Here is a 25,709-nt window from a genome sequence, read left to right on the forward strand (position 1 = left end):
ATTGTGGTGCAAGTACTGTTTGATACAGCCATTTAAGACTTGAGTGTGGTGTAAAAACGATTTATAAGTGCAGGGAAAGGATAGGGAGGAATCGTTCCACAGCATTTGTGTAGAACAGGGTTTAGTAGGGGAGGTTACTGACTGGGTAATAGGAACAATCCTGTTACCCCTTGCTTCACTGATTGGGGATTAAAATTGCCATTATACAGGTACAGCTCTATCATTCCAGCAAACCGTTCTTCTTATTGGGGTGCAAGTGCTGTTTGATACAGCCATTAAGACAGTTTATTACAAGGAAATATTTCTACAGTACGTCTTATTTGCCCTTGGTGCGGTGCAGTTATATTTTGTGAAGCCCTTTTTCCTATGTATTATTGGCAAAAGAAAAATATATTTGCCCTTCTGCGGTGTAGTGATATATTCTAAAGCCCTGTTTGCCGTGTATTAGTGGCGAAATAAAAATATATTTGCAGTCCAGCGTTGTACTTATCTGTTGAAAAGCCTGTTGTGTTGTGCAAAAGTCGAAAAAAAATTAGGGCCTAATTGCCGTTCAGTGGTCCAGTGATATATTCTACAGCCCCATTTGCTGTGTATTAGTGGCAAAATTAAAATAAATTCGCCGTTCAGCGTTGCACTTATCTGTTGAAAAGCCTGTTGTGTTGTGGAAAAGTAGAAAAAAAATTAAGGCCTAATTGCCCTTGTGCGGTGCAGTAATATACTGTAAAGCCCAGTTTGCAGTGTGTTAGTGGCAAAATAAAAATATATTCGCCGTCCAGTGTTGCAATTATCTGTTGAAAAGCCTGTTGTGTTGTGCAAAAGTAGAAAAAAAATTAGGGCCTAATTGCCCTTGTGTGGTGCAGTGACATACTCTAAAGCCTAGTTTATCGTGTATTAGTGGCGAAATAAAAATATATTCACTGTTCAGCATTGCACTTATCTGTTGAAAAGCATGTTGTGTTGTGCAAAAGTAGAAAACAATTTGGGCCTAACTGCCCTTGTGCGATGCAGTGGTATACTGTAAAGCCCAGTTTGCTGTGTATTAATGGCGAAATAAAAATATATTTGCTGTTCGGCGTTGCACTTATCTGTTGAAAAGCCTGTTGTGTTATGCAAAAGTAGGAAAAAAATTGGGTCTAATTGCCCTTGTGCAGTACAGTGATATACTGTAAAGCCCAGTTTGCTGTGTATTATTGGCGAAATAAAAATATATTCGCCATTCGGCATTGCACTTATGTGTTGAAAAGCCTAAAATAATTAGGGCCTAATTGCCGTTCAGCGGTGCATTGATATACTCTAAAGCCCTGTTTGCCATGTATTAGTGGCGAAATAAAAAATATTTGATCTAACATTTGATTATTTGATCTAACAGTATGTCAGACAGAGAAGTGCCAGGCCATGCACAGGGGAGTGGCAGAGGGCTAACTGTTTCTGGTGCAGGCAGAGCTCGCAGCAGAGTAAGGGGGCGTGGCAGCAAGAGTCGCAGCGAGAGGCCTGAGCTCCCAGTGTAATCTAGCGGTCGTGTCTTGACCATCAACCCAGTGGTACTTGAATGGTTGACTCAGTCATTCACTTCGTCCCAAGTGACATCAGACACCCCCAGCCAAGAGTCAGGGGGTTCCTCTGACACAACGCTTGGTTGGCATGGCCCGGGAGCAGGCCCTGTGCCCCCACTGGTCCTGAACCTTCCTCTGTCATTTTCAGTTCCCTCACCGCGAGAAGTATTATATGCCATAGGCTCGGCTCCACTTTTCAGGGAGGAAGAGCTACTAGAGGACAGTCAGCAACTACTGCCTAGCCAAGATCTGGAGGAGACATCCGCCGCTTTCTCCGGTAGGCGGGCAAATAGTGATGAGGAGAGTGGCGTGGGAGCTGGTGTTGCGATCGGTTGAGGAGGATATCAGTGACGTGCAGACAGTAATCAATGATGATGTAGCTGATCGCACTTGGGAGCCGGGTGACGAAGGGGCTTCATCATCATCGCTAGAAGAGGGTGGCAGCTTGCCTGTGAGCCAGCGGTGGAGCCAGCAAGTCGCTAGTGTGGGCGCGAGTCAGCAGGGTGGCAGCCTACCTGCGGTGCAGGGGTTCAAGGAGGCAGCGGTGGTAGCAGTGAGTCAGTGCATAGTGTTGGGGGTAAAATCACCTACTCGGTGGTGTGGCAGTTTTATACTAAGCCGCCGGAGGTGAACGTGGCCATATGTAGAATCTGTGGGCAGAAGGTGAAGCGTGGCCAGGGTGCCAATGTTGGCATCACGGCCCTGGTCAACATATGCAGCATTGCTATAAAGTTGCCTGGGAGAACCGAGGCTCCTATGTGGTGGTCCAGCCTGCCACAGCAACCGCTGCATTAACCAGCAGCACACACCCGATTTCAGGCAGTCAAGACTCCACCGCAGACAAAGGGAGCTGTCTGTCCTTCCCATCATCTGCTGGTCCAGATGCTCCTGCTCCTCCTCCTTCTACTCCTCATCAGTCATTTAGTTAGCAATCGCTCACCAAAGCGATTACCAAAAGACAACAGTATGAGTGCACTCATCCAACGGAGTAGAAGATGAACATGCTCCTGCCCAGGTTGCTGGTGCTGCAGTCGCTCCCTTTCCAAGTGGTGGACTCTGAACCTTTCAGAGAACTGATGGCTTGTGCCGAGCTGAGGTGGAGAGTCCCAAGCTGCCATTTCTTTGCCAAAAAGGCAGTACCAGCCCTGCACACACATGTAGAACAGAAGGTAAGCCAGTCCTTGAGCCTGTCGGGGTCTGCCAAAGTGCACGGCAGCGCGGATGTGTGGATCTGTAACTACAGACAGGGACAATACATGTCCTTTACGGCCCACTGGATGAATGTCGTTCCTGCACAGCCACACCAGCAACTTGGCCAGGTGACGCCCCTCGCGCCTCCACGTTGTCACGCTGTTGGTCCTGCAACAATGTCCCCCTCTGCCTCCACTGTGTCCTAAGCCTCCACTGCAGGGACAATTCACAGTGCCCCTCCAGCATACCACATGTGCAGGGCACAGCAGTGTCACGCTGTTCTGCACCTCATTTGCCTGGACAAACAGAGTCATACAGGGTAGGAATTGCTCAGTGTCCATCAAGAAATCGAATCCTTGCTTTCTCCGCAACAACTGAAAATCGGAACCATGGTGACCGACAACGGGAAGAACATTGTGTCGGTGCTGCGTCAAGGAGGGCTGAGCCATGTGTCCTGTATGGCAATCTGTTTGTCAAGTAGTTCTTGAAGTCTTTCACCCATCTGCAAGACATACTAAAAATGGCCAGGAAACTTTGCATGCACTTCAGACACTCGTACACCACAAAGCACACCCTCCTTGAGCTGCAGTGGCAGAACGGCATCCCCCAACATAGGCTGATATGCGACGTTTCAACCCGTTGGAATTCCACCCTCCATATGTTGGACAGAGAAAGGCCATAAAGATTTCCAGATGATCCAGGCGGACAGGGGTACTCCCCTGTGTAACCTCGATATCAGCCAGTGGCAGCTCATGCGTGACACCTGCCTTTGCTCCGGCCCTTTCATGAGGCCACGTTATTTGTCAGTCGCCAGGACTATGGGATGAACAATGTCATTCCACTGCTTCATGTCCTGGAACAATTGCTGGTAAATATGGCTGGTCAGGGAACTGGAGATGTGGAGCCTAGATCTCACTGCCACATAAGGCCCTGTGTGGGCTGAACTGGAGGAGGAGGAGGAGGACATTGGAGCTTAAGCAATGTGTAGCGAAATTAGTGGTTTTTCTACACAATTGACAGGAGAGGAGAAGGAGGACCAGCCAGAAGAGCTACAGGGCGATGAGGCAGAGGAACCATGGCAGTATGAAGTGGAGATGGAGGCAGGGAGTCCCTCCAAGTCACATGCGCAAATGGCCCGCTGCATGCTCACTTGCTTGGGTAGTGACAGCCGAATTGTCACCATTCGGCAGATGGATGACTTCTGGCTCTCCACCTTGTTGAACCCTCGCTAACGTTCCAAAATGGGGACCTTTGTTACACCCGCTGAGAGGGAGGACAAACTGAACTACTACATCCTATGTAGTCAGTTGGCCGCTGCCTTTCTTCGCCATCGTCCATCGTCTCACAGGTCTGACTGGGGGTGCACTCTGCGCTCACGTTCCACTGCTATGGCTGCTGGGGAAGGGTGGGGTGGCAGGAGCAGTACCAGCTCCATCAGCAGCAGCCTGAGTCTAGAGTCGCTGATGAGCAGCTTACTTCACCCGCATAGTGAAGAAACTACTCACCAGCATCTAGACCTGGAGCAGAACCTGAACCAGCAGGTGGTGGCATACTTGGAGTACACCCTGCCAGCCATCATTGAAGATCCGCTGGACTTCTGAGCAGATTTGTGGCCGCAAATTTCAGAGTTTGCCCTGGAAAAGTTGTCCTGCCTGGCCAGTAGTGTGGCATCAAAGCGGTTGTTTAGTGCGGCGGGGGCCATAGTTACCCAAAGAAGAACTTGCCTGTCCAGCCAAAATGTGGAGAGACTGACCTTTGTCAAGATGAATCAGGCACGGATCAGCTAGAATTTTCACCTACCAATTCCTGATGCATCAGACTAGATCATCCATGGTGCCACACCAACACTTTGACAAAAGAGACCGGTTTATTATGGCTACCTGCCTCAGCTACTATTCTGATGCTGCCACCTGCTTGATGCCACACTGATGCCAAGTGCTTCTTCTTTCACCCACCATCTTCAGCTGCTACTGGTATTGCCACCCTCCTCCACACTATGTCACTTTGCCACTCTATGGCCTCCTGATGCTACCACCACCTCCATATTATGTCACCTTGCCACTCTGTGGTCTCCTGATGCTGCTGCCACCTGCACACTGTCATTTTGCCACTCTGTGGCATCCTCCTGATGCTGATGCTGCCACCACCTCCATACTCTGTCATTGTGTCACTCTGTGGCATCCTGATGCTGCCACCACCTCTAGACTCTGACATTGGGCTACTCTGTGGTCTCCTCATGCTGCTTCCACCTCATCACTATGTCATAGGGCCACTCTGTGGTCTCCTTATGCTGCTGCCACCTCCACACTATGTCACCTTGCCAGTGGTCTCCTGATGCTGCTGCCACCTCCAGACACTATGTCATAGGGCCACTCTGTGGACTTCTCATGCTGTTCCCACCCTCCTCACTTCATGACTGGGCCACTATTTTGCCTTTCGGCCTGGCTGACATGATCATTTATTTGACCCTTCTTCTGATCTGTCAGAAGGAAGGAAAAATGAGATGCACTACGAATCCTCTCTGTGTAGCAGCTGTAAGGCCTGTATGGTCCCTTCAGACTTGGCTTATGATTTGGTAGCCAAAAACAGGAGTAGATAAAAATCACAGAAGACATGCAAATATTCTGTTCATGTGTCATCTCTGTTTTGGATCCACCCCTGTTTTTTTTTGGCATTAGCGATACTGATGGATTACTGCCCAAATGCTGACTGAGTGAAGGTGTATGCTCCACTGACAGGATGCGTTTTTTGTGGGTTATTGTTCTGATCAGAGGAAGGGCAAAATAATCAGTGACGTCAACACAAACTTACTGCTGACACCGTCTCCACTTTGTTGGGGGTCTACTTGTATAAGCATTTAATAGAACATGTTCTGTAGACATCTATGTTGAATTTGCTACCGACTGTGTGAAAGGAGTGTACTTCTTCTTGGCGCTAACATTGACCTATAAGGCTGAGTTAATACTTGAGTTATTTGGTCAGTTTTGGCCCTGTGATTGCCCAATCTCCCAACCGTCCTAGCCCCAACACACGAATGTGACCCAGATGTTTCTATTTACACCACACCTCAAGCAACCAACAAACATGGATCAAACACCTTGCCGCATCACACACCTGGAGCTCTGCAGGCCAAAAATATACCCCTATGTGTCTCACCCCCCTCCCATCAATTTCCTTTCCACAATCCCAGTGAGGCCAAACCAGAAACGGACATGGACCAAGACTCACTTCATCCCTCATCCCTACTCAATATCACCACCCACTCAGTCAGCTCATCCTATCCAAGTCCAGACCAGCATTTTTTAGACCTACCACCCAATCTAACAGAAAGTCCTCTCCTAGAGCAGCTATCTACGCTTAACAAGACAGGACCTCGGGGGGCCTCACCATCCCTCCCATTACCCCCACCCCGCCTAAACCTATCCAGGACACAAATCCTAAACACACTCATTTCCACACCAGGCCCTTCCCACCACACATCACCAAAACTACAGGAACCTCTAAAAATCACCATATAGCCCTATCCCGAACCCCCAAAAAAGACCAAACCCCGCTACAGAGGATGTAGAGGTGGTAGGAAACAGTCTACCAATAAACAAAAAACATAAACCGAAAACCCAATTGCCATAAAATCAGATTTTGATACACTAAAAGAAAAAGGTTTCTTCAATTTATCCGGATACAGCCTAAAAGAAACAAAAGTCCAACTACTCTGCAAGGGTCTCTCTTTCTGCCCCACCAACAAACCAGACCTATTTGAGCTATTTGTAGACTTAAATTAGTTTATCTGGAGACTAACCCTTCAGCGCCACTTCTGTATTGAAAACTCTGGGGCAAATATAATTAAAAGTTCCAACACCAATGGAACAGACAATGCAATAGTTTCCACCTCATCGGCATTAACTCTAGCCCACGATGACACATGCATTCCAGAACTTACAATTACCATAAAACCCCCATTAAAAAACAAAACCCCTTACTATCCCCTAGAAAGTAGAGGCCCGCACCTAGAAAGTTACTACAATATGGTTCCAGATGACCTCAAACAAGCATTCCCCTCAACAAAAGGTCCACCACCAAAAGACATCGGAACAACAAAACCAAATAAATCCAAATCAACACCCCACAAACTCACATTAGAGAATTTGAACACCAATCAGAAAAAAGCTCTAAAAAGCCTAAAAAAATAATCCTAATATTATTACAAAAAATGCTGATAAAGGAGGAGGAATAGTCGTCCTTAACACCGATCAATACGAAAAAGAGGCTCAAAGAATCCTGTCAGACACAAACTACTATAGACCCCTCACAGAAGATCCCACCAAAAACTATAAAACTCAACTTCGTGATCTTATAGATCATGGATCATCCCTAGGAATTCTAGACAAAAAAGAACAAAAATATCTAAAAGTAACCCATCCAGCCATTGCACGATTCTACTACCTCCCCAAAATACATAAATCCCTACTAGATCCCCCCGGTAGACCTATAATTTCCGGCATATACTCTCTAACCTCTAATCTATCTGAATACATTGACGGCATCCTCCAAAGATATGTGATCACCCTTCCATCTCACCTGAAAAACTCAGCGCACCTCATTCGGAGCCAAGATGACTTCATCTGGGCCACGCTAGATGTAACATCACTATATAGCAACATTATACATTCACTAGGCCTCAAAGCCACAAATACATTTTTAGACATCGACACCGTCATGTCACCCATATAAAAATAATTTATTCTCAGATCTATAGAATTCATCCTATGCCACAATTATTTCACCTACAAAGAGAAATTCTACATCCAAACCAAAGGAAGAGCAATGGGCACCAAATTTGCACCTTCTTATGCAAACTTGTTTATGGGTGCTTTCGAGGACCTACATGGCCTACTAAAATACCCCAACATCAAATTTTACAAAAGATATATTGATGGCATCATCTTTATTTGGCAGGGAAACAATGAGGACCTTAGAACATTTGTAGACACTCTCAACAAGAATGACTGGAACATAAATTTCACATTAGAATCTGACCCAACAAATGCATTTTTCCTAGACCTCCTTCTCAACAGCAAAGACAACATCATCTCCACCAGCACACACTTTAAAAATGTAGATGCCAATAGCTTTTTAGACTTCAACAGTTGTCACTACCACAAATGGAAAACTAACATACCCTTTAGCCAGATGAAACGAATAAGACGCAACTGCACAAATACTGACACCATGAAAACACAAATAGAGACCCTGAGCCAAAGATTCCTAGAAAAAGGATATCCCCTGCAGCTCATCAAGAATTTGAAAAAGAAAATCTCTCTAATAGACCAGAAACAGAGCCTTCAACCCAGACCAAAAGACACAAAAGAAACCCCCTTCAGACCAGGCCTAATAACAAGATACAATCAGAACCACCAAACAATCAGACATATTCTAACCAAACACTGGTCTGTACTACTAAAAGACCCCATATTAGGCAAGGAAATACCAAAAATACTGAGACTTACCTTTCGAAGAGCAAAAACCCTAAAAAATATTTTGGCTCCATCATGCCCAAAGAAACAAACCCCGAAAACAACTGAACATATAGACAAAAAAACACCAGAATTCAAGGGATCCTCCAAATGTGGCACAAAATGCAATGCAATTGTTGCCGAATGATAAAAACTGCAGAAAGAGAAATCAAAATTCCACACCCCATAGGGAAACAACTATCATTCCAACAACAAAAGACATGTGCAAGCAAAAATATTATTTATCTACTCCAATGCCCCTGTAACATCTATTATGTAGGCCGCACCACCCAAACCCTGAGAGAGCAGATGAACGAACAGATCAAATATAAAAAAAAAAATTCTAATACACAGTGTATCATGTCACTTCTCATTGCTACATGAGGGCAATCCCTCAGATCTTAAAGTGATCCCATTGGAACAATCCCCCTCCTTCCAACAACTTTGTAGGAAGAAAATGTTCTGAATATTTAAACTCAACACCCTCACCCCGTTTGGTCTAAATGAAACATTAGAACACGCCAACTACTAACTACCACTGCAGTCACAAGAAAAATCCAGATCTCAATAAGAAGCCACCTGTCACGGATGATGTTGCAGATAGCTGGAACTTATGAATAAACGTCCGACTGGCTTGATCCCAAACTAACGAGCATATAGGTGAGCCCTTTAAAACCCTAAGAGCTCTCCCTGAGTGCTATGCCCATGCAAGGGTCTCAATGGTAGACGATTGCATGCCCACGTACCTAAGACTGTGTGACACCTGAAAACCCTATAATAGTGAGGGGACACGACCACCGACTCCCTGCACTTAATACGGACGGAGTCAGGGTCCCCTAGAATCAAGCCAGCAAGGAAACACAATACATGAAAAGACTTATCTGAGCAAGCAGCAGCAGCAGTCTCCAGCAGTAAACACTTCATCCAGGAAGTAGTATAAACCGCAAAGTGAGGCAGTATGGGAGGGAATATAAAGGGAAACAGTTAGTCTAAATAGGTGACACCTGGGAGAAGGAAAGGAGATGACAAAGTGAAACCAAAACAAAGAACGTCATGCAAGAGGTAGAGAAGGACGTCTGCCAGACCTTCTCACAGAACTGGCGGTGACACCACGACTGCCATCATTCCCTTCCGCCCCCCGCCCCCCCCCATACGGACGCTTCAGATATAAAATATTACATACAAGACCATTTGAAAGTCCTTATGTATATATTCGCAAATGAACTAATTCACAAACGAACCAACATCATATCAATTCATTGACCCACCCAATCATTTTTATTTTTGATACATGCACCAAACCAGAAAGACAATACATAAAACAACAAGGTTATGATGCCAAATAATACGAAAAGAACCGTTACCGCAACTATCGGCCATCACAAGAGGTCCCAATCTCACCATACATCCCTCCATAATATCCCTACAATAAGTCCGGACCCCATGCCAAACTGATATATATATATGTACACATTCTTTATACACCCTCATACCCATCTTTATCACACCACATCTTCATCTATACCCTCATGACTAAAGGCCCCATCTTCACACATCATAAAACCTCATACATCCAAAGATACCCAAAATATGAAAGATAGGAATAATAGAAAAGTGAATAGCGATACAAATAAATCGATCCAGCCCCACATCATTAATATCATTTTATCTTTTCTAATTTATGTATCCTGTTTATATCCCTTCACCCATCTCTATCACACCATATCTCCATTTACACCCTCATGATTAACGGCCGCATCTTCACACATCATAAAACCCCATACATCCAAAGTTATCCAAAATATGAAAGATAGGAACAACAGAAAAGCGAATAGCGATACAAAGAAATAGATCCAGCCCCACATCATTAATAATCTTTTCATGTATTTTATCTTTAGTAATGTACTGTCTCTACACACCCTTATCACCACTTTTAATTTTATATTTTATCTCTTATTTCTTATTATTTTTTATATTTTATGTATATTCATTAATTATATATACCCCAATCCTCATATTTATTACCCTATTTTAATACCTAATTCATGTATAACAATGGTTAGACACCACTATGATGTTTATCAATACACCCCAATACTTAGTTTTTATGTCCCACACAAAACAATGAATAGACATGATAATGACGTTTTTATCAAAAAGACTATCACAAAAACTCTTTTATATGGCCCATCAATGCCTCCGAACCAACATGACCCTGAGCAACATAGAGAAATCTAAGAGAAAACAACCAGGTAAATCGCATTGGCCGGAAGAAGAATTTGCGTTCCAGCTTGGAACGCTGCGCAACGAAAGTCCACTTCCGGAGCTGCGCACAAGCCGCCCAGCCACTCTGGAAACGAACACCGCCGGATGCCGCGATGCATTCCAGCTTGACACGCATCGACTTCCGGTCATGCGTAACATCACGGCCGGACACTTCCGCTTCCGGCTAGCCGGGGAAAGCGGGTTTGGCAGTCTTTTTTCATCTTCTGGTCGGTCCCTCTATGTATTTGGCGCCCTTTTGTTAATTTGGCACCCTTTTGACAACAACCAAAGGGTATAAATACCCTTCCACCACATTAATGAAAATATTTCTCCTGATGAAGGGACGTTCCTGTCCCGAAACGCGTTGAGCCGGATTTATACATATACCCTAGAAAAGACAAGTGAACAGAAGCACCAGTGTGATTGGCTGCCTTCATCTTGTAAGATTCTACAAGCGATCCAGCCTGGGGAGTTGTTTGGTTTACAGGTGTATTATGCTTATCCTAGTAAACCACCCCCCTCGTGAAATGAGTAAATAAGTATACGATACTTCAGTATTTTTATTATATTTTACTTGTATCCTTTTAAAACTGATTTTACTTATTTGTTGTAACTCATTCGCCTCATTTTACTACACTTTGATGTGTATGACACTACAGACAACGGTCTCATAGGCACTTGAGACCCAGTGTAGTGTGCTTATGCTCATCCCTTTCTAAAGTGTTTCTATTATTCTCTCTCTCTATAAATATATATATATAAACAAAAAAATAAAGTGGCAGCACCATCGAATAGTATAAAAACGGGTGCAGCTGGCCCAATGTGGATATAAGCCAATCCAGATAGATAAAAATTGCAAAAAAGGGCAGCACTCCAAAAACTAAAAATGCAAAAATGCTTTATTTACCCATGTGGGACATGCAATGTTTAGTCTCTATGCAGGAGCCTTTCTCAAGGCCTTGAGAAAGGCTCCTGCATAGAGCCGAAACGTTGCATGTCCCACATGGGTAAATAAAGCATTTTTGCTTTTTTACTTTTTGGAGTGCTGCCCTTTTTTTTGCAATTTATATATATATATATATATTTATATTTTTTATTTTCTCTGTATATTTATGAAACCTACACTACACGAAAACATTTCCCCACTGACCTACCATTATTGGCACTCAACACAGGTTTTCAGAAACAGGCGGGATTGAGGTGTTATCAACACTCACCAGTCCCCCTAGTTCGGTATACTCCTATGTTACTGCAAGGCACAGTGTTCTACCCCACTATAAAGGCTCTGCGCAGCCAGGAAATAGCAGTTTTTTGCGTAATTCGCCGTGAATATTTTCGGATCAAACCCAATTTTTCCTAAAAAATTTGGCGAACCAGCGAATCGAATTTTTAAAAAATTCGCTCATCTCTAGTGTTAAGTGTGGGGGTACCCTCCAGTGACGTGACAACGGAGTCAGGCTGTACTCCCAGCACTCTGTTGTCTCTTCCCTGGGGGCTCACCCCCTATATTAGTTATAGAGATTGATTACAGAGACTTATACCAGTAATTTATAATAAGTAATATATACTAGCATTATTTATATTTGAGATACTATTTTTGATTTATTTATACAGATTTTTAGTGATTTTCACACTTAGGATGCAAATTTGAAGAATTTTATCGATTGAACACAATTGTGACTGATAGGTTGTGATAGAAGCAATACAATGACTAGAAAGCCACAAAAAACACAATCAAAATAGAAAAGGACCTAAAAAACGCATGGAAATCTAATTTTTTAAAATAACAGCAAAATGAAGTGTTATTGATAGATAATACCATAAAACACAATATTTTAATAAAAATATGAGGATTTTACAAATTCCAGTATATTTCTTGGGTATTAGACCTATATATAATATGCATATTGTAATCCATGCCGTGTTTTGTTTAATGCTAGAAAAATTCCATGCCACCTTTTGTGATCTTCTTGCTATCCCTATTCAGCCGTCTGACAAAATGGTTACTGCCACTGAGGTAGAAGTTTGTTAACGCTTCTGGCGTAGTAACCACAACTTTACCACAACCTAAATGCCATCCGCAAATACTAGGGTAAGTCATCCAGTGAGCGCATGATGCAATCAGCGAGGACCTGCTAGCCGTGCACGGTATTTGCAACAAGCTGACTTCACTGACTAAGGCCTAGTTCACACAAACGTTTTTTTTTGCGAATGTACGGACATTTTTTTGTGTTCCGTATACGGAACCCTTCATTTCAATGGTTCCGCATTAAAAACGGAATGTGTTCCGTAAGCATTCCGTTTCCGTATTCCCGTTTTTCCTTTCCATTGAAAGATAGAACATGTCCTATTATTGCCCGCAAATCACGTTCTGTGGCTCCATTCAAGTCAATGGGTCCGCAAAAAAACTGAACACATACGGAAATACATCCGTATGTCTTCCGTATCCGTTCCGTTTTTGCGGAACCATCTATTGAAAATCTTATGCCGAGACCAATTTTTTCTATGTAATTACTGTATACTGTATATGCCATACTGAAAAACGGAACGGAAAAACAGAACGGAAACGGAAACACAACGGACCCCAAAAAACTATACGTTTGTGTGAACTAGGCCTAAAGCAGCTATACCATGTGAAACACGTTGAGAATGAGCAGTTTATTATTATATCAAGCGGTTCACTATGTGAGTGCGTCGGTGAGAAAGAGACACTTCACTGTACTCTGGCCCCACAGATTACGGTAGTTCACTCCGTTCTGGCCCCACGGATCACTGCATGGTTATACCTTACCTGCATTGCACACCTGTGTCTGATTTCTATTAATTGTCTTCACAGCCTTGACCACAGGGGGAGGTGGTAAGACGCTATGCAGAGCGGCGTATTTTAACTGATATATATTTGAGTACATTTAATGATTGACTATCCTATGAACTTACCAGTAGCTGATATATTGCTGTGTGCTGCTTTTTCTTTTTATATACAGTATATATACAGTTGCAAGAAAAAGTATGTGAACCCTTTGGAATTATATGGATTTCTGAACAAATTGGTCATAAAATGTGATCTGATCTTCATCTAAGGCACAACAATAGACAATCACAGTCTGCTTAAACTAATAACACACAAAGAATTAAATGTTACCATGTTTTTATTGAACACACCATGTAAACATTCACAGTGCAGGTGGAAAAAGTATGTGAACCCTTGGATTTAATAGCTGGTTGAACCTCCTTTGGCAGCAATAAATTCAACCAAACGTTTCCTGTAGTTGCAGATCAGACGTGCACAACGGTCAAGAGTAATTCTTAACAACTGTTAAGAGGAGACTGTGTGAATCAGGCCTTCATGGTAGAATATCTGCTAGGAAACCACTGCTAAGGACAGGCAACAAGCAGAAGAGACTTGTTTGGGCTAAAGAACACAAGGAATGGACATTAGACCAGTGGAAATCTGTGCTTTGGTCTGATGAGTCCAAATTTGAGATCTTTGGTCCCAACCACCGTGTCTTTGTGCGACGCAGAAAAGGTGAACGGATGGACTCTACATGCCTGGTTCCCACCGTGAAGCATGGAGGAGGAGGTGTGATGGTGTGGGGGTGCTTTGCTGGTGACACTGTTGGGGATTTATTCAAAATTGAAGGCATACTGAACCAGCATGGCTACCACAGCATCTTGCAGCGGCATGCTATTCCATCCGGTTTGCGTTTAGTTGGACCATCATTTATTTTTCAACAGGACAATGACCCCAAACACACCTCCAGGCTGTGTAATGGCTATTTGACCATGAAGGAGAGTGATGGGGTGCTGCGCCAGATGACCTGGCCTCCACAGTCACCGGACCTGAACCCAATGGAGATGGTTTGGGGTGAGCTGGACTGCAGAGTGAAGGCAAAAGGGCCAACAAGTGCTAAGCATCTCTGGGAACTCCTTCAAGACTGTTGGAAGACCATTTCAGGTGACTGCCTCTTGAAGCTTATCAAGAGAATGCCAAGAGTGTGCAAAGCAGTAATCAAAGCAAAAGGTGGCTACTTTGAAGAACCTAGAATATGACATATTTTCAGTTGTTTCACACTTTTTTTTTATGTATATAATTCCACATGTGTTAATTCATAGTTTCGATGCCTTCAGTGTGAATTTACAATTTTCATAGTCATGAAAATAAAGAAAACTCTTTGAATGAGAAGGTGTGTCCAAACTTTTGGTCTGTCCTGTATATATATAGGAAAAACCGGCAGCACTCCATGAAGTAAAAAAAAAAAAGAAATGTATTCACCCATTAGGCAATGCGACGTTTCGGCTCAGTGCTGGAGCCTTCCTCAAGCAATGTATTCAGACAAAGTGCTCAGTATATATAGCAAACTCAATCAATGTGCCAAATTACAATCAATATTGTTTCAAATGACCCACTAGACCCAGGAGGTCAAAATATGCAGTTCCAATAGTCAGCGACTATAATTCCTGTTTCTGGTCATGTTACTAAAATATAACTTTTATTTTTACTTTATTAAACAGACATTGCCACAAAAACATAAAGTGAAAATTTAAAAATACATATGGAGGGCCGAATGTATATGGGGCTTTGGGTATAGTGTCTCTACTTGATCAGTAGGTCAGATAATATTGCTGCATATTCCTCTAACAACGGAGTGCAGGTAGTATAATTGATCTTATGTCTGTTGTGTCAGCCGACACCAGACACTCTGTAATTAATACTGCACTCTATTAGCTAGTTACCCTGCCTAAAGTGCTATTAGCGTGGTATCTAATGTCTGCCTGGATACTCTTAGTGGCACCGCCACTTGCACTTAAATTTATCGGCACTGCCCCTTTAATGTGATTATGTATACGGCGTCTGTAGTTTGCCGTACATCTATTGGTTTCTTTGCCCAATAAATTATAGGGAATATTTTCTTTGACTAAGGGTACTTTCACACTTGCGTTGTTTGATTCCGGCAGGCAGTTCCGTTGCCTGAACTGACTGCCTTATCAGGCAAACTGTATGCAAACGCATGTCATTTTTTCTGACTGATCAGGCATTTTTCTGACTGATCAGGATCCTGATCAGTCAGAAAAATGCCTGATCAGTCAGAAAAATGCATTGCAATACCGGATCCGTTTTTCCGGTGTCATCAGGCAAAACGGATCCGTTTTTGTTTTGTTTTTCATTTTTGAAGGTCTGCGCATGCGCAGACCGGAAGGACGGATCCGGCATTCCGGTATTTTGAATGCCGGATCCGGCACTAATACATTCCTATGGAAAAAAATGCCGGATCCGGCATTCAGGCAAGTCTTCAGTTTTTTTCGCCGGAGATAAAACCGTAGCATGCTACGGTTTTCTCTTTTGCCTGATCAGTCAAAACGACTGAACTGAAGACATCCTGATGCAAACTGAACGGATTACTCTCCATTCAGAATGCATGGGGATATGCCTGATCAGTTATTTTCCGGTATAGAGCCCCTGTGACGGAACTCTATGCCGGAAAAGAAAAACGCAAGTGTGAAAGTACCCTAACAATTGTGTTACAACTGTGCTATCTTTAATTCAAAATTTTAATCTAGAACAAAAATTGGCTCCCCTGTGAAACCTGCTGCAGGTACATAATCTCCACTCATCTGCCATGATTGAACATGTTTTGGATTTATCACTGTTTTGGCTGCCCCCGTGTCCACCAAGAAAGGGACTTGTTTATTCCCCACTTGTACTGGTATTTGAATTTGACACCCTTTTTTAGCTATACTCATGGCAGATAAGGACATGGGGTTGCCGGTCTCCTCTTGTGAACCAGCAGAGACAGGGTTAACATCTGAGGTTCCCTGGGTATGTTGATTCTCCTGCTGCTGCTGGGGAGGAGCTTGGCAGTTTCTCCTAATGTGTCCAGGCTTTCCACAGCTATAACATTTGAAATCATTCCTCCTCTGCCTTCCCTGTCCCTGCGGACCTGACCATGTTTTCTGTTAACCTTGGACCATGTTTACTTTGGTGGGTCTGGAGCTAGACATGTCCAATTCCAGACCCTTGGCAGCAGCAACAAGTTGAGGCAGTGGTGTCACCCTCCACTCAGGCTTATAGGCTTTAGGTTTAACCTGCAAGGCTGGTCTCAGTCCTTCCATGAAGGCAGACGTGAGAAGTTTTCTCCCATTGCCCTGTGGCATCCCACCCCATGTCAGTCCGGATAGTTCTTAGTCTTGACTCAAAGGTGACTACATCCTCTTTAGCTTCCTGCACTATATCATTCAGGCTTCATGAACTCTCATCCTCCTTTGTCCTGGCCCATCTACCAAAAGTCCTGTAGTACTCTGTCCCTGACTGTCTTCTCCCAATCCCTCCAGGCCACATTTGGGTCTTTTTTCACTCTGTTGCCCTCTAGGGTATTCTTAACTGAGCAATATTGTGCCTACCCTAACTTCAGGGCTACCAAGTCATTTAATAAGTCTGCCCATATTGCTCTGTAAGTGGCCTGTATCTGTTTTAACATTTGGGATGTGGGCATGGGTCACGTCAGTGGGTCAGGTGTCCATGACAGTAGTCCCAGTTGGTCCTTAGGACTCCATGGAACATACTGTATAAAGTGCAGTTGAAAATAATGGGGAGCCTGAGGAGGTAGTGCTGCCTGTTAGCCACCTTGGCCATCTCCATCGGTGGTGGCAGGCGCCTGATGGGCCTGTGGTATCATCTCTTTTCTCAGTAGCACTGGATATAATCCAGTACAGTATCTGGGGGCACCACATGCTCAGTGGGTTTCAGTCCAATCTGGATTCTGATTCCAGCAGGTCCTGCATATCCATCTCTCTGGTCCTTGTGCAGGGGCCGTGGGAGAGGCATGCTCCCTTGGAGGATTATAAGGTGGTGGACCTCCAGATGTAACCTTTTTAGTTTCCTCTTCAGGGGGTTTGTAGTACAACTTTCCCCTGTAAACCTGTGGCTTCCAACCTTCAGTTTCTATCTCTCTTGCAACCTTAATCCAGATGTTAACTACAACTTCACATGCATGATCCCTAATCCTTAATAATGTGGGTGCGCATTAATCTTTCCCAAACCTCTAAATCGAGGTTTCCATGTTTCATACCTGCTTTTTCCAACACTTTGTCAACTATCTTTTACACATCTTTGCCACCTGTCTTTCCTACCAGTTGTTTAGCTGTCTTATACTCTTCGGGAACGCTGTTCTGATTACCCATTGTCTATTACTGAATCCGTGCTTACTAGAGGGAACCTTAGACGTCTATTTTCTCCACAAAAGGCTTCCCCACCCTATTCTTCCAGGTGTACCTGCTGTGTTAAAGCCAAAGCCTCTCTGAGCTTTTGGCCCCTTCTCCTAGATTCCTGCCAGATTCTACACACACATTAAACAATGACAAATATGTAAACAGTTACTCTCAGAACAATCCCAAGCAATTCCCAGCTAAAATCCTGGTTTAAATCCATCCACCACTCATGCGCTTATCTGCTAGCCCTTATCAGGGTCACAGATTCTTAAACATAAATTAGGCACGACTGAAAAGTTACCTTATACTCTGCCGGACCCTTGAACAAGACAAATGCCAGACAGGGAGGTACAGACTACTTGTATAATTTTTTTTTACCTCAGCACTGATTTTAGTCTGTTTGTCCCGTTATGGTACGTCCAGGCGTCGGGGGTCTCAGCAGGAAGGACTTAATCATCCCCCACGTGTCGGGCGCCAGTTTCTGTTGGGGCAAAAAAAACAATGTCAGATAAGCGGTGGACTCCGAATTAGAAGTTATGGATATCCATAGAGAAAAATCAACACAGGTATAGAGCTGTGTTTCAAGAGTTTCTAAACTTTATTAAAGAAAGCAGAGGTTAATAAAGCGATTTTCTGAATCATTTCCAACTGAAGACGTAGTCAAACATTTACCTCATTAACTCATTAAAAACACAATCTGAAATGAGCATCCTCTTGGCTATACGCCTAGAACGTCTCCTTAATCTTAACTGTGGGTGCTATAGCCACATACTAGTACTCCTGACGCTTGTTAAGATTCTTTTGTAACAAGCGTTGGAGGGGGCTAGGAGTGACCTTGAAGTTACAGTAACTTTCCACAAGAAGCTCACAGTTCATTACACAAAAAATGGCAGTATGAAATACAAACATGGAGGCTGAGAACACAACATGGAGTCTTAACCCTCACAGGCACCATGTCACATTTGAAGCCCCCCTGATGCACCACTACGGTAGAAACTACCAAAAAGTGACAGGTCAGCCAGTTTCATAGGTACAAATCTGACAATTTGTCCTTTAAAGATAGTCATTATAGGTATATTCACATGGTATAGTCATATTAAGATTTTCTACTGAGACTATCAGAGAATCAAAGCAAAACTATGTAGCAAAATGAACTCACACAAGCAATTATCAGTTGAGGGATGGGTGAGATGGCACCTTTGCCCCATGTGTTTATCCTATTCTTGAGTGAAATTTAACAAAGCTGATATTGTAGTAATTGTGCTTATTACAAGATCTACTGCATATAGTGATATGTTGCAATACTTTTACTGTATATTGCATATTCTACACTTTATCTATTGTCTGTAATTTCTTCTGCTCCTATTTTAAAGTTTTCTGATGACCTTTATTAAATATTTTCAGTAAGAATTACCCATCCCAATTTCTAATTAAATCTTAAGTGGCGGACTCAGACGTTCAGTTCCCCCCCAGGCATTGTCCTTTGCTGCGAAAATTAAAATGAAAGACACCTTAATTGATTTAATCTCTATGATTGTCAAGCCTAACTTGTGTCACATTAGGAGGAGACCTGACATTTGTCAGCTGTCACTATAAAGACAAATGTGGCCAATCCGATCAAGAGTCTGAAGGTGACCTTGTAATACATTTAGGTTTTGTAAAGTCTATTAAACAAAGTGGCAGATGAGGACCGAGCTGTCTTTCATGGATATAAGAGACTGACAGCATTAAATGTGTAGTAAATCATAAAGATGTATCTATTATTTATTTAAAATGATTCAAGATTTTGTTCTGTGAGAATGAAATAATTAAGTTACAAAAAAATATCAGTTGTGTTATTTCATGAATTCCATTTGATGTTTATATAAAGGATTCTGTACCCCACCCCCACTGAGAGTATAACAAATCACCAGGGTGCTTTTATATAGGCAGCAAAATGAGGGTATGTGGCCGATCATAGGGATATTACAGTGTTAGCTACTTTATACCAATTATAGTGTATACCCTGTACTGTGTCAACCAATGCCTCTTCAGTGTGATCCCCCTTTGTCTGTCTGGCAACTTTTTTAAACTTTGGCTCAACCTTTGTCATGGATCTTTTATATATGGACACAAAAATCCCCCCAAAGTTCCCAAACAGAGTAATAGTTTGAATAAATCCAGCTCTATGTGAGTGCTGCATTCTCTTCACTGTTTACCTTGTCTCAATCGCAACTGCAGCAGCGAGCAGTTGTAATTACAACTCTGCCATCCCCTTCACTTAAATTGGATGGCTCCTATTTACTTCAATGAGACAGCTTGAACACGATGGTTAATTCCTGAGGATAGGTCATCAATATAAAAAAAAGTGTATAATCCCTTTAATAATTGTTCACCTAGGCTGTACATTTTACTGATGCTGTACCTTTTAGCTTCTGAAAGGTTTTTGATATTGATGACTATCAATATCTGATTGGTTGGGGTCCAACACCCAGCTTCCCTGCCAATCAGCTATTTGTGAGTAGCTCAGACACCGGAGAAGCACATCTGAAATAGTTTTCCCTGTTTCCTCTGTATACATTGTGTTTGTCAATTTTTTTTACAGTTTTAACTTTATTAACATGACAACATCACCTAGAGACAGGCAGTCATTTTACATATCACCTGGAAACAGGCAGCCCTGTAAACACACATACAGTGAAGTAGTTGTTGTAATAGTCAGTAGGGTGTCACATGACTGATGCCAGGTTGAGTTAGGACATGGATGCATTAGGCTACTTTCACACTCGCGTTTGGTGCGGATCCGTCATGGATCTGCACAGACGGATCCGTTCAGATAATACAAATGTCTGCATCCGTTCAGAATGGATCCGTTTGTATTATCTTTAACATAGCCAAGACGGATCCGTCTTAAACAACATTGAAAGTCAATGGAGGACGGATCCGTTTTCTATTGTGCCAGATTGTGTCATAGAAAACGGATCTGTCCCCATTGACTTACATTGTGTGTCAGAACTGATCCGTTTGGCTCCGTTTCGTCAGACTGACACCAAAACGCTGCAAGCAGTGTTTTGGTGTCCGCCTCCAAAGAATAGAGACGAAACGGAGGCAAACTGAGTCGAACTGATGCATTCTGAGCGGATCCTTTTCCATTCAGAATGCATAAGGGCAAAACTGATCCGTTCTGGACCGCTTGTGAGAGCCCTGAACGGATCTCACAAACGGAAAGCCAAAACGCCAGTGTGAAAGTAGCCTTACACAGGACTGACTGATGCATCGGCTAAACTATTCTACTGTATAAGAAAGGTAAATAAGCAAAATAGTATGAAAATTATCTAACTGCCTATCAGATAAATAAATAGAAATAAATAAAAACTGGAAAACTGGAATATCCCTTTAACATCACGGTCTGACAGTACAAAGTAGAATTCTATGTTGTGAAAAGCAAAGAACATCCATAGGAAAAAGGAGCTGACCGATACAGAAATGTATAACTACACAGTCCTGAGCCTTAGACTTGTTACAGGTATTACTTTGCTGATCCGAGGATTTTTCTGCCTGCAAGAACTCTTTTGATTTCCCAGCTGTTACAGTATATTTTCTTGCAGTAATGAATTTCTGGCTATTTCTCCAGTAAGCATATGAGTATATATGTATGTCTTTCTTTTATATATTTTTTCACAGAAGAGTATTAATCTTGCTTTCTTGAACAAACATTGGAATTGAGTGCACAGATATTTAGCAAGATGTAAACAATGACAAAATGTAAAGAAAAAGGAGAAATACTAAAAGGTGCATTTCCACGTACAGTCATCTAGGCACACAAAAGAGACAGTGACTGGGGGTGATTTTTAATTGAAAGAACAACGGAAGTAGTAATGAGTAGTAAAAATTCATGTCCCAGGAGAAGAAGAGGATTGACTAGCGTTAAGGGTGTGTTCAGTGAAAAGTCGCACCATTTTACAAGCAAGGTAAGGGCTGCATGAAAAACTCGGAATATAGAACATGCTGAACTGATGCATAAAAAAAGAAAACGCTGATGGGCACAGACCCATTGAAATTAATGAGTCAGGATTCAGTGCGGGTTCACTTCATGCATTGCACCCGCGCGGAAAACTCGCTTGTGTGACAGTGGCGTTAGATAAGCTGTTGGTGGGTCTATTATTGTCTTCAAAAAATCCTAAAAAAATATATGTACAAAATATTAAAAACAGATTGTGAAATTAATTATACTAAATGAGTTAAACGAGAACTAAATGATCAAACACCTCAGTAACTTAAAGTGTAACTATCGTTTCGGTTTACAGAGACTTCTATCAAAGCTGTAACTGAGTAACATAGTACATAAGGCCGAAAAAAAGACATTTGTCCATCCAGTTCGGCCTGTTATCCTGCAAATTGATCTAGAGGAAGGCAAAAAAAAAAAAAAAAAAAAAAAAAAAAACCCTATGAGGTAGAAGCCAATTTTCCCCACTTTAGGGGAATAAAAAATTCCTTCCCGACTCCAATCAGGCAATCAGAATAACTCCCTGGATCAACGATCCCTCTTTAGTAGCTATAGCCTGTAATATTATTACGCTCCAGAAATACATCCCCTCTTGAATTCCTTTATTGTACTCACCATCACCACCTCCTCAGGCAGAGAGTTCCATAGTCTCACTGCTCTTACCATAAAGAATCCTCTTCTATGTTTGTGTACAAACCTTCTTTCCTCCAGACGCAGAGGATGTCCCCTCGTCACAGTCACCGTCCTGGGAATGAATAGATGATGGGATAGATCCCTGTACTGACCCCTGATATATTTATACATATTAATTAGATCTCCCCTCAGTCGTCTTTTTTCTAAAGTGAATAACCCTAATTTTGATAATCTTTCAGGGTACTGTAGTTGCCCCATTCCAGTTATTACTTTAGATGCCCTCCTCTGGACCTTCTCCAGCTCTGCTATGTCTGCCTTGTTTACAGGAGCCCAGAACTGTACACAGTACTCCATAGTACTGTACTGTCAGTGTTATTAAAAATCTATTTTAGCATATGTTACTGCTGCAGCAGCATTATGCACAAAGCAATCTTTAGTTTCTTCACTTACCACTGTTTTCCTTGAGTTTTCCCCTTAGTTACGGCTGTTTTGAATCCTACATTATGAGGATCTTCTAAAGATGGCTCCTCTGCCAGTTCTCTGAGGCCAAAACTGCATTCCCTCAGGTCACATACAAACTTGCTGTAGCCAGCAGCTTCCTGCCAGCCAATCAGATTGTATTACCGAGAGACTCGCCTCCTCACTCTGAAGCCTAATGCAGGCATGCAGAGTGAAGGACCGCCCCTCTGTCTTCCTAGCTGGAGACAGATGAGCCATAGCAACAGTTTTTTTAAGGGAGCAGTGGAAAGGGACAAGAGACATTAATGAAAGCTGTTATTATAAGGTAATTACAAATCTTTTGGCAATCGTTGACAGACTAACTCAGGTATACATGCCTAGCTCTAATAAATTAGCAAAAAAATAAAAATAAAAAATGACAGCAATCCTTTAACCACTTCAACCCCGCTAGCTAAAACCCCCTTAATGACCAGGCCACTTTTTACACTTCTGCACTACACTACTTTCACCGTTTATCGCTCGGTCATGCAACTTACCACCCAAATGAATTTTACCTCCTTTTCTTCTCACTAATAGAGCTTTCATTTGGTGGTATTTTATTGCTGCTGACATTTTTACTTTTTTTGTTATTAATCAAAATGTAACGATTTTTTTTGCAAAAAAATGACATTTTTCACTTTCAGCTGTAAAATTTTGCAAAAAAACCCGACATCCATATATAAATTTTTCGCCAAATTTATTGTTCTACATGTCTTTGATTAAAAAAAAAAATGTTTGGGCAAAAAAAAAAAATGGTTTGGGTAAAAGTTATAGCGTTTACACACTATGGTACAAAAATGTGAATTTCCGCTTTTTGAAACAGCTCTGACTTTCTGAGCACCTGTCATGATTCCTGAGGTTCTACAATGCCCAAACAGTAGAAAAACCCCACAAATGACCCCATTTCGGAAAGTAGACACCATAAGGTATTCGCTGATGGGCATAGTGAGTTTATAGAACTTTTTATTTTTTGTCACAAGTTAGCGGAAAATGATGATTTTTTTTTTTCCTTACAAAGTCTCATATTCCACTAACTTGCGACAAAAAAAAAAAAATTCTAGGAACTCGCCATGCCCCTCACGGAATACCTTGGGGTGTCTTCTTTCCAAAATGGGGTCACTTGTGGCGTAGTTATACTGCCCTGGCAATTTAGGGGCCCATATGTGTGAGAAGTAGTTTGCAATCAAAATCTGTAAAAAATGACCGGTGAAATCCGAAAGGTGCACTTTGGAATGTGGGTCCCTTTGCCCACCTAGGCTGCAAAAAAGTGTCACACATCTGGTATCGCCGTACTCAGGAGAAGTTGGGGAATGTGTTTTGGGGTGTCATTTTACATATAACCATGCTGGGTGAGAGAAATATCTTGGCAAAAGACAACTTTTCCAATTTTTTTATACAAAGTTGGCATTTGACCAAGATATTTTTCTCACCCAGCATGGGTATATGTAAAATGACACCCCAAAACACATTCCCCAACTTCTCCTGAGTACGGCGATACCAGATGTGTGACACTTTTTTGCAGCCTAGATGCGCAAAGCGGCCCAAATTCCTTTTAGGAGGGCATTTTTAGACATTTGGATCCCAGACTTCTTCTCACGCTTTAGGGCCCCTAAAAAGACAGGGCAGTATAAATACCCCACATGTGACCCCATTTTGGAAAGAAGACACCCCAAGGTATTCAATGAGGGGCATGGCGAGTTCATAGAAATTTTTTTTTTGTTGCATAAGTTAGCGGAAATTAATTTTTTTTAGTTTTTTCTCACAAAGTCTCACTTTCCGCTAACTTGGGACAAAAATTTCAATCTTTCATGGACTCAATATGCCCCTCAGCGAATACCTTGGGGTGTCTTCTTTCCGAAATGGGGTCACATGTGGGGTATTTATACTGCCCTGGCTTTTTAGGGGCCCTAAAGCGTGAGAAGAAGTCTGGAATATAAATGTCTAAAAAATGTTACGCATTTGGATTCCGTGAGGGGTATGGTGAGTTCATGTGAGATTTTATTTTTTGGACACAAGTTAGTGGAATATGAGACTTTGTAAGAAAAAACTAACAAAAAAAAATATTTCCGCTAACTTGGGCCAAAAAAATGTCTGAATGGAGCCTTACAGAGGGGTGATCAATGACAGGGGGGTGATCACCCATATAGACTCCCTGATCACCCCTCTGTCATTGATCACCCCTCTGTCATTGATCACCCCTCTGAAAGGCTCCATTCAGACGTCCATATGATTTTTACGGATCCACGGATCGGATCCGCAAAACACATACGGACGTCTGAATGGAGCCTTACAGGTGGGTGATCAATGACAGAGGGGTGATCAATGACAAGGGGTGATCAATGTCAGTGGGTGATCAGGGAGTGTATATGAGGTGATCACCCCCTTGGCATTGATCACCCCCCTGTAAGGCTCCATTCAGACGTCCGTATGTGTTTTGCAGATCCAATCCATGGATGCGTGGATCCGTAAAACACATACGGACATCTGAATGGAGCCTTACATAGGGGTGATCAATGACAGGGGGATGATCAATGACAGGGGGGTGATCAATGACAGGGGGGTGATCACCCATATAGACTCCCTGATCACCCCCCTGTCACTGATCACCCCCCTGTAAGGCTCCATTCAGACGTCCATATGATTTTTACGGATCCACGGATCGGATCCGCAAAACACATACGGACGTCTGAATGGAGCCTTACAGGTGGGTGATCAATTACAAGGGGGTGATCACCCATATAGACTTCCTGATCACCCCCTGTCATTTATCACCCCCCTGTAAGGCTCCATTCAGACGTCCATATGATTTTTACAGATCCACGGATACATGGATCGGATCCGCAAAACGCATACGGACGTCTGAAT

This window comes from Bufo gargarizans, chromosome 9 (genome assembly GCF_014858855.1).
Source record: "Bufo gargarizans isolate SCDJY-AF-19 chromosome 9, ASM1485885v1, whole genome shotgun sequence".
Lineage (NCBI taxonomy): Eukaryota > Metazoa > Chordata > Amphibia > Anura > Bufonidae > Bufo > Bufo gargarizans.